This window comes from Saccopteryx leptura, chromosome 3 (genome assembly GCF_036850995.1).
Source record: "Saccopteryx leptura isolate mSacLep1 chromosome 3, mSacLep1_pri_phased_curated, whole genome shotgun sequence".
Classification (NCBI taxonomy): domain Eukaryota; kingdom Metazoa; phylum Chordata; class Mammalia; order Chiroptera; family Emballonuridae; genus Saccopteryx; species Saccopteryx leptura.
The window spans coordinates 3,721,625-3,731,337 of NC_089505.1; the positions used below are offsets into that span (position 1 = coordinate 3,721,625).

At 42.3% G+C, this 9,713-nt stretch overlaps 1 non-coding gene across 1 annotated transcript; it reads left to right on the forward strand.

Moving 5' to 3' along the window:
* The first annotated feature begins 1,340 nt into the window (after nt 1–1,340).
* On the forward strand, nt 1,341–1,471 carry LOC136401635 (small nucleolar RNA SNORA33). The gene has a single exon (XR_010750657.1). It is a non-coding gene; the product is annotated as a small nucleolar RNA SNORA33 (small nucleolar RNA).
* Nucleotides 1,472–9,713: the final 8,242 nt, after the last annotated feature.

Genomic DNA, 9,713 nt, shown 5'->3' on the forward strand with positions numbered 1-9,713 from the left:
TGAAACAACTTGAGCTTTCAAGTTCTCTTTCCCACACAATCACGAGTGAGTTCTATACAGGCAAGGAGCGTTGTTGAGAAATTGGGATGAGTGGCTATTGAAGTGATGCAATATGATTAAAATGGTTATCCTAAGTTATTAACAAAGACCTTTAAAGTCTTCAGTGTTGAACTAACAGTTGTAAGTTTTCACTTGCCTGTGAAATGTTCATTAAGACAGCCTGTTCTGACAACAGTAAGTTCGGCCAAACAATATATAACAGAATAGCTGAGGAAGCGTTGCCTTATTTGCATGTTTACAGGGAAAATGGTCATGTATAAGCACTTCCCTGATCTTGATGACATATTCATTATCTCAGTGTCTCCCTGGGTCTCAAGTGGGCACTAAGTTGTGAGGCGGGAGTAACCTCATTTGTCTTCCGTTGCACCGCGCAACGTTAGTGTCCCCTTGTCTAGGTGTTCTTGAACTACAACATAACTGCACCAAGGATCTCAATGACATTCAGAGGCCTTGACTTCGATAGTCTCTCCATATAATTATTAAGAGCGGCGATAAGTGTTATTAGTTCTAATATACTCACTCTTTAATTAGATAAGAAGTCCACAGGAACTAATTATTAAAAGCCCTGAATGAGGGCTCAACTAATCTAAATTCCATTACTATCCCGGTCCTTATTAAACGTTTGGTCTTGGATTAGACACGTTTTGTTGTTGTTGCCTTTGTAATTGCTTTTGGAGAGTCCACAAAATTAAATAACTTCAGCTTCCAACTTCTATTCTCTGCACAACCAGTAACTAGTGAATTCTATCCAAGCAAGGCTCGTTTTTGAGACATTGGGCTGAATGGCTATTAAAGTTATTAAAGTGATTAAATATGAGGAAAAGAGGATTAAATCAAGTCATGTATCTGACTCTAACCTTTTCCCAAATATCTATTGTATAGTGAGTCTCTAGATAGCATCAGCCTATAACAGGCTAATTTAAATGAGAAAAACAATTCCTTTCTAACTTACCCAAAAAGCCCAACTATTTCTTTTAATACAGCTAAATTTCTGTAACATTTATACAATTGTTAATCAAAATATTTCTTTCTTTTAAAAGAATAACATATAAAGGATTTAAAGTAATAACTTCCTAGTGAGTGTTTGTAATCCTTCCTTTTCCTATTGTCCGTATGTTTAAAGCACTGCCAATTGAGAACCAATTATTTGCTATATAATGCTTACAGTTGTTCAACATTTTTCCTGTTGACTTCCAAGAAAAACTAGTCTTATAAGATTTTTTTTTTTCATCCTTCACTTCTTCAGAAGTTTGGAAGTCAGGATAAGAAATGAAGGTCCTAAGCCAGCTAAATGAGACTGCTTACCTGCATGAGTTTCTGCAGAAATTCGGAGACAGCCGGCAAGAGGGAAGCCATGTCCCAAACCTTAAAGACACTGAAGTCATTACGGTCCCTGAAAATGGCTATAAGAAAAAAAAAAAAATAGAGCTCTAGTTTATTCCACATTCAACTTACTGTTATAATTGTTGTAATACCTCCTTTTACCACCACCCCCCCATACCCAATGGATGAACTCATTCTCTTGATGTTGAAAATTTTCTGTAACTCCATCATTAAAGGGGTGTATTCTGCCTTAGCAAGCGCAGCAGACACCAGACCAATGGCGTGGTCAGGGGCCAGAAGTCATGAGTGACTCCTGGGTCGCAGGGAGGAGATCAGTGGGAAGCAGTGGAGGCACAAACACCTCTCATTGGTGCTGGGTTTGGGGCTTGATGCTCCTAGACAGATTTCAACTTCAGCACCGTCCCTAGGATCTCTACCGAATATAACGTTAGCCTAGCTTTGGGTGCTTTATGTCCTGGCTCTTTCTTGGCCTGTGTTTGTATTTTGAAATGAATGTACTGGTTGGCACTTGTTTAGAAAAGGGTCTGGTTTTGTGCAGATTGCAATTTTGCTTTGCAGTAAGCCATTTGTCAGCAGGTCACTAGAACTCCCTGAGGAAGCACACTGCCGTCTGTTCCTAAGGTGACCTTCAAACTATTTGTTTTAAAACTTTTCCACATCTAGGTTTGCTTGAAATGCAATTCTTCTGCCAAACCACCTCCTTTCTCATTGTTTCATCAGACCTTGGATGACGGGGAGTGTTTTCCCCTGTTACCAATATGGTCTGAACGATGCCCATGTTGATTGTAGCCACCATTTCACAGCGAAAGGTATTTCTCTATTATTTAAGGGTTATACACCTTCTTGAAGCTTTCCAGAATCCACACTGACAAAATTTATTTAATTTTTTCATGCTTAACATTTTCCCGCATGGAGTAGGGTGATAGATGCGTGACGAAGCTTGTGACTTTTCAACATTCTCCTCCTCCATGACACACCCGTCCTGTCAAATTGTCCACCGCTGCCTAGACTTCACCTGCCTGAGGCACGACCGTGAGTCACTGTGCATTCTTCCACCAAGCCGTGAGCACACCTGGAGGGGCCCCCCATCTGTGCATGCCTCTTTACCACACTGGGTTTTCAATTCAGATAGGGAGTGTTGGGGAAAATGGAGGCTATCACAGAGCAATTCAGATTATGAGCTCAAAGAGTGCAGGAATTTTGTATTCTGGGTTCAGTTAACATGCCAGCCACCGTCTTTACACCAAGGATGAATTGGGTTCACTTCATTCACATGGCTCTTTAGAATAACACTGTAGAGGAAACTCTGAAAATGAATAGAGCAGAACTCACTCACTCTACCTCACAAAGATCACCTGCGGTTCAAGAAGCCGCTAGCTTAGAGATATACACGTGGGCGTGGGCATGCAAAGCCCAAATCATGTAATACACATAATCAGAATCTGAGGCGAAGAAGGTGATTGGAAAATGGAGACCATGTTTTCAATATAATACTGTAATAGGAAACATAATTGCTTAATTAATGTAGAGAGAAGATTCTCGTAATTTATGTAGAGATATAACTACCATGATTTTACAAGACAAACAGGTGTTCTCTTAACAAAAAAGTGAGCAGGCAAACACCATCTAACTTGCCATCCTGCGTGCCGTCTTCCTTGATCAGCCCGGCTCTGATCTGGGCCTCGCTGACGTAGTTCTCACACTACACTGCACATGCCCCATTGCCCACGTCGTTGGTACTGGGGCGATAAATAACTGAATTTCAGGGTGCAAAGGATAGTCTTTATTTTCCATTGACAAGACTCAAGTGATACATTTCTATATAAAAAGCAATATAAAGTAGTGATGAAAGCAAGAATCTGCATCTGAACCCCACGGCTGATTCCTGGTGTGACGCTGGGTAGATATGCCGACCTCCCTCTGTCTCGGGTCACTCACTGTGGGACAGGCTTCACCTCCGCCCTGAAGGTCAGACAGGTTCTGTCGTGCACATGAGATGTTTTGCGCTAGTCCTGACTGATGGAAAGCACCGGATAAACACGACTCCTTGTGAGGGTACTTGTATGTGTTACAAGGCGATTTGTCTATGATTTCACTTGAGTTGTGTTCTATGTCAATGCGTACGTTTTGAAATTGTCGGATGCGTCTCAGCTGCTAAGATCTTCGTGTGCCTACTCCTCCCTGGGGGAGGCAATGCTTTATTGAAAGCCATGACTGTGTGGCAGAAACCATTTCATACTCTCTTTCTAGTATGCTGTAGTTGTTTCATTTATCGCGTGTTAAAGATTATTTTGCATTTTCAAAATAAAGTGATGGCCAATTGACGCATCTAAGATAAGAAGTGTAGGTAGATTAATAGGAGGGCAATCTGAAGTAGGCACATGATAATACAAGTAAAAAAAATGAGGTTTCTGTTACATAGAAAGTTGGATAAAATTCAGAAACAGTAAGGTCATCTTTGCACTGGAGTTTAGGGTCATTTTATTATAGGATTTACACAGTACAGGGCACAAAAATCTATACAGTGGTACCTTGAGATGAGAGCAGACCAACATATGAATTTTTTAAGATACAAGCTGAGACTCGGTCCATATTTTTGTTTGAGATCCAAGCAAAATTCTGAGATATGAGCCGTGATTTGGGAAGCTGCTGCTAGTTGGAGCATCGGTGCATGGGTCCAGTATCGGCAGCACAACACCAGCATCTCATTCTTTCTCTTGTGTTACTCGCAGAATCAAGTCAAATCTCATGTGCTGTAATTGTTCTTGCATCATTTTTGCATTTTTTACTAACTTTTTTTGTGTGCTACCATGGGGCCGAAGAAAGTGAGTGTAAAGGACAGTGGTGAGAAGAAAAAGAAAATAATGTCGATAGAAGTCAAGCAAGAAATAATAGAAAAACATGAGCATGGTGTATGAGTGATTGAACTGGTAAGGCTGTATGACCGCAATACATCTACAATTTGTACCATCCTTAAATAAAAGGATGCCACCAAAGCGCAAATCCAGCGAAAGGAACTACAATTCTGTCCCAATTAAGGACAAATATCCATGAAGAAATGGAGAAGCTTCTGCTGGTGTGGGTGAAAGAGTAAGAGCTGGCAGGAGATACAGTGATGGAGACTGTAAGATGCGAAAAGGCAGGTATTATTTACGGCAACTTGAAGAAGAAAGAACCATCAACCTCAAAAGAGGCAGCAGAAGATATGTTTAAAGCAAGTCATGGCTGGTTTGAAAATTTCAAGAAGAAATCTGGCATCCGCTCGGTGGTGAGGCACGGTGAAGCTGCGAGTGCTGACGTTAAGGCAGCTGAGGAGTACATCGCACGTTTTGCTGCACTTATCACAAAGGAAGGCTACATCCCCCAACAAGTGTCCAACTGTGAAGAAACAGGATTGTTTTGGAAAAAAAAAATGCCCCAGAGGACTTTCATCACTGCAGAGGAAAAGAAGCTGCCAGGCCATAAACCCATGAAGGACCGTCTGACCCTTGCATTGTGTGCAAATGCTAGTGGTAACTCTAAAGTAAAGCCACTGCTAGTGTATCATTCCAAAAATCCTCGAGCCTTTAAGACTCACAAGATTCTTAAAAAAAACTGCAGGTTATGTGGCATGCCAATGCTAGGACATGGGTTACGCGGCAGTATTTTATTGAATGGGTAAATCTCGCCTTTGGCCCCGCAGTGAAGAAATATCTTCAAGAAAATAAACTGCCGATGAAAGCATTACTAATCCTTGAAAATGCTCTACCCCACCCACCTAGTCTTGAAGATGACATTCGCGATGAATTCAAATTCGTGAAAGTCCTCTACCTCCCACCCAACACGACTTCAATCTTGCAACCTATGGATCAGCAGGTCATCTCCAACTTTGAAAAGCTTTACACAAAGCACTTGTTCCGCCGCTGCTTTGAGGTGACTGAGAATACAATTCTAACCCTTTGAGAGTTTTGGAAAGATCACTACAACATTGTGGTATGTTTACGCATTATTGACTTGTCATGGCAAGAAGTTACAAGAAGAACCTTGAACTCGGCATGGAAAAAGTTATGGCCTGATGTTGTTGCAGACAGGGACTTCGAAGGATTCGAACCAGAGATCGGGACCCAGGTAGAAGCATTGGAGGAGATTGAGTCCCTCAGAAAGTCGATGGGTCTGGAGGTAGATGAGGGTGACGTAAATGAGATCATCGAGGAACATGGGGAGGAACTCTCAACTGAGGAGTTGAAGGAGCTACAGATGAGGCAACATACAGAGTTTCTGCAAGAGATTAGTAGTGAGGAGGAGGTAGAGTCGGAGGAAGTGATTTCTACAAGTGAAATTAAAGACATGCTGGCAATGCGGGAGAAGCTTTCAAGTTTCATTGAAAAGAAACACCTAGAAAAAGTTTCAACTGGTCGTGCTTCAGCACTTTTTAATGACACTTGCTTGTCACATTTCCGTAACATTTGAAAAGGCGGGCAAAAGCAAACCTCTTTGGATCGATTTTTATTAAAAAGTCCTGCAAGTGAAAGTGCCAAAAGTGCAGCCAAAAGAGCAAAAACAGGTGGTGATTAAATGAAAAATATGTAATGTTAAGCTTAGGTTAAGTTTAAAGTTAAGAAAGTGCATTTTTTTACAAGTAAGTTTTTATGGTTTCATTTTAAGTAAAGAAAGTGCAGTTTTAGTTTTGTTTAAAGTAAAGAAAATGCAGTTTCAGTTTACATTTAGTGTTAAGAAAGTGCAGTTTTAGTTTATGTGTCTATAGTACCTGCATCCCTTCCTCCCTCCCTCCTCCTCCACCATTCACCTCCGTTAGCCACACTCATCTGTCTCCAAGGTAAGAATACAGTACAGTACTAAATAACACTTTTTTCTTTTATTTCATATATTTTTTATGCATTGGTAAAGTATACATGTGTGTTTCTTAATTAAAAACATGTCTTTTTTCATAATTTAGGATGGTCTGGGGATGTTTCACAGGGCTGGAACAAATTAAATCTATTCCAGTTATTTTAAATGGGAGAAATCTGTTTGATATACGAGTTGACTGACTTACGAGCTCGGTTACAGAACGAATTAAACTCATATCTCAAGGTACCACACTGTACATTGCTATTTTCACTTCAAGTGATTATTATGTCAATGAGATTTTGTAATGATGTGTTTGACATTGAATCACAATGTCACTATGCTATTGCTGTAAAAGTAGTGTGTGAGTGTGGACTAGGCCGGGTCTGTTGAGTACACGGGTCCCAGGACTCACCCTTGTGACGTTTCAAGCTGAGCGGACACAACGGAGCAGCCTTGGCGTCTTGGGCGATGCTCGTGGGAAGCCAACAGGGACCAACGTTTCAATGACAAATCCTTTTCTACTTTACCCAGAAAAAGACGACACTTTAGCAGCTTCAGACTGCTATTCCCAATTGAGCTTCTATCTAAGGCATGCATGATTGTAGGATGTTTATATTAACTGACACAGAGGCTGGAAATTTTAAACCACCTGTGGAGTGAGTGAGGACGGGACCAGGGTGAGGCTGAGGAAGACACACCCGGGCGGTGGGAAGGTGGAGGAGCCCCTCCCAGGTTCCGCGTGGACGATGGGACCGTGGGAGTCCTGTCTCACCTGTGCCGCCCGTGGGAGACTGCAGTCTCGTAGGACTTAAGTGAGCTCCTTAGAATGCCGAACCTGTGTAGGAATCTGTGTGTGAAGACTCTCCCCGGGAGTTCTACAGAAACCTAAGTTATCACTGTATTTCTTAAAAGGTTGTATTCTGTTATACATGTAGTAAAAACAATGTCCACTTAGAAAAAAAAAAGTCCGCTGATTACATTTTGGCAATTACCGCTGTTGACTCTTTCACGAACATGCGGTATTAAGCTTATTTTTAATTTAACTACCAATTGATTAGAAAAAAAAACAACAACAACATTCATTCTACCTCCTTGTGTTCTTGGTGATGAAGTGTATATCCACGGACGAAGGGGCGAGTTCTTCCCAAAGCAATTTCCTCGTTTAAATGGGGCCGTAAAATTGGATTCCTTAATAGGGACCCAGTAAAAGCGGATGGCTTCATCATCTCCTAGACGCGCGCACTGGTGGCAAGGCATCCGAACCCCGTGCTCACGCCGTAAGGTGGGTCAGTCAGCCGCGCGTCTCAGGATCCACAGCGCGAGACGCTGAGGGACAGAGAGCGAGTGATTTTATTTTCAAGCCAGTGGGGAGGGCCTCTGCTCTGAGCTCCGTGGTGAAGAAGGGCTCTCTCTGTCTACGCCAGCGCTCAGCTGTGCACACCCCGTGCCCCATGCTCTGTGGGGGTCGCCCGAAGGTGACTGCGCACTAAAATCACCAGGGCAGCTTTGAAATCACGCTTAGGCTTCACACATGCACAAATGCACCCACACACGCACCCATGCATACACGAGTAAGGTGAGTTTTTCTATAACGGAAGCTCATCGAAAATAAACATTTACACTCATTAGTATTAATAATCCAAAGACTCCCCCCCCCCATGAGATAACTGTAATAGTCTGAACTCTAGTTGATTTGGTTTAAAGCTTTTGTATAGACATGCTGACTTTATTCTTTTTAGTTTTTATGGTTAGCTTTTAAAAGATGGGCTCCTTGCAACAGAGTTTTAAAAGTTTCATGGTGAAATGACATTTGTTGCAATAACTAACGCTATTTATGTGACATAGGAGATCACAGACATGAATAGGTGTTTTTAGCCCTCAATCTGTATTCTTACAAATGCATATATAATAAAGATTTTCAAATAGGAAATACGAATCTTACATATTTGTGGCTTTCTCCACCCTGCATGGTCTTCTAGTATTTTATTATAGTTATGAAGAAAAATCCAAAAAAAAGCCCCATAAAGAGAAGTAACCCCCCGGGGAGTGTGACAAGAGCTTCAGTGGGAAATAGGAGATGATCATTTCTGCATCCATACCCTTCCGCTGTTTCGTTTGTTCCCATGTGGGATGCTCTGACTAGTACAGCGATTCTATTGTATAATGCATAAAAACAGAAGACAATGATAGACGTCAGATATGGCTTCCAGAGGTGAGAGGGGTATTGATTAATGCAACACCAGGGAACTGTCTGCCGCGATAGTCAAGTTCTGTATATCGATACGGATGGTAGGTATATAGAGCTACAGGTATCTCAAATGTCATTGAACCAAACACAAGATTTCCTCATTTTCTTGTAGGTAAATTATACTGCAATAAGTAGAGTGAGAAAAAAAGTAGCAGGGAGAATGTCTGGTACTCGCTGGACATTGATTTGATCGCACAGATATAGGGCACTCCACAAATATTTGATATTATAAACACAAGTGATCGTTTGTCGAGTCTGTAATGACCGGAAGCGGGTAATGTTATTGTTATGTGTATCAGGGAGAGCTCGTGCGACCGTTTATTTTTTTCAATTAATAACAGAAATCTACAAACAGCGACGTAAAGATTTTGTCCGTCTGGCTTGGCGGTGCCCCCTACTGGACCAGGGGCCTGGGTTCACCTTTCTGTTCTTTTCTCTGCACGCCCCTCCCCTGAGTCACAGTTGCAAGATGACTGCCTCAGCTCTAAAACACTGGGCCTGCGTTCAAATCAAGAAGAGGAAAAAAGATTCATCAACGCCTGTCTGTTTTACTAGAAAACTGAGTGTTTTCAGAGAATGTGGTTCCCTTTATAAAGGCAGGTGAGCGCATGTCTTTGAGCCTCTATAACGGGTGGTAGAGACGACAATAGCTAAGTCATCAGCAAATTGGCAGGGCCGGCGAGTGTGTGATATTTATGTATGTCATCTTGTCACTCCAACCAATGAGTCACGTTCATTCTCCCCAAAGGTGCTCACTGCACCTGTCTGTTCGGGGGATTTCAGACCCCTGGTGGGCAAGAGACATTCCGTATGCTTCGTTTACGGTTCCCGCCATGTGTACCAAAAAAATCTCTTCACCTATTTGATCAACTGATTTTCATCAACAGAGTCCTTCGTATGAGACTGAGAACATCATTAAAGACCTAGGGGCCATCCTCCAATCCTGAAAACGGGGGAGCTGTACAGACCCCCCCCCCCCCCGTCTATGCAGCGAGGGGACCCTAGGTGTGCAGGGGCTGGTGCAGGGGCCGGAGGCTGCCTGGGCTGCGTGGCTCTGGCCGAGAACCCTGCCTGCACCACCGGCTGCCAGTTACACAGCCTCTGAGTTTCTTCCCAACGCTGAGATTTTCATGAAAAAATTGTTTAGAATTTTTTTTTTTCTTGAAAGGGAGAAATGTAATATGCAGTCTGACATGCTGGCATTCTCATTTTTCAATTATGGAGACCCGAC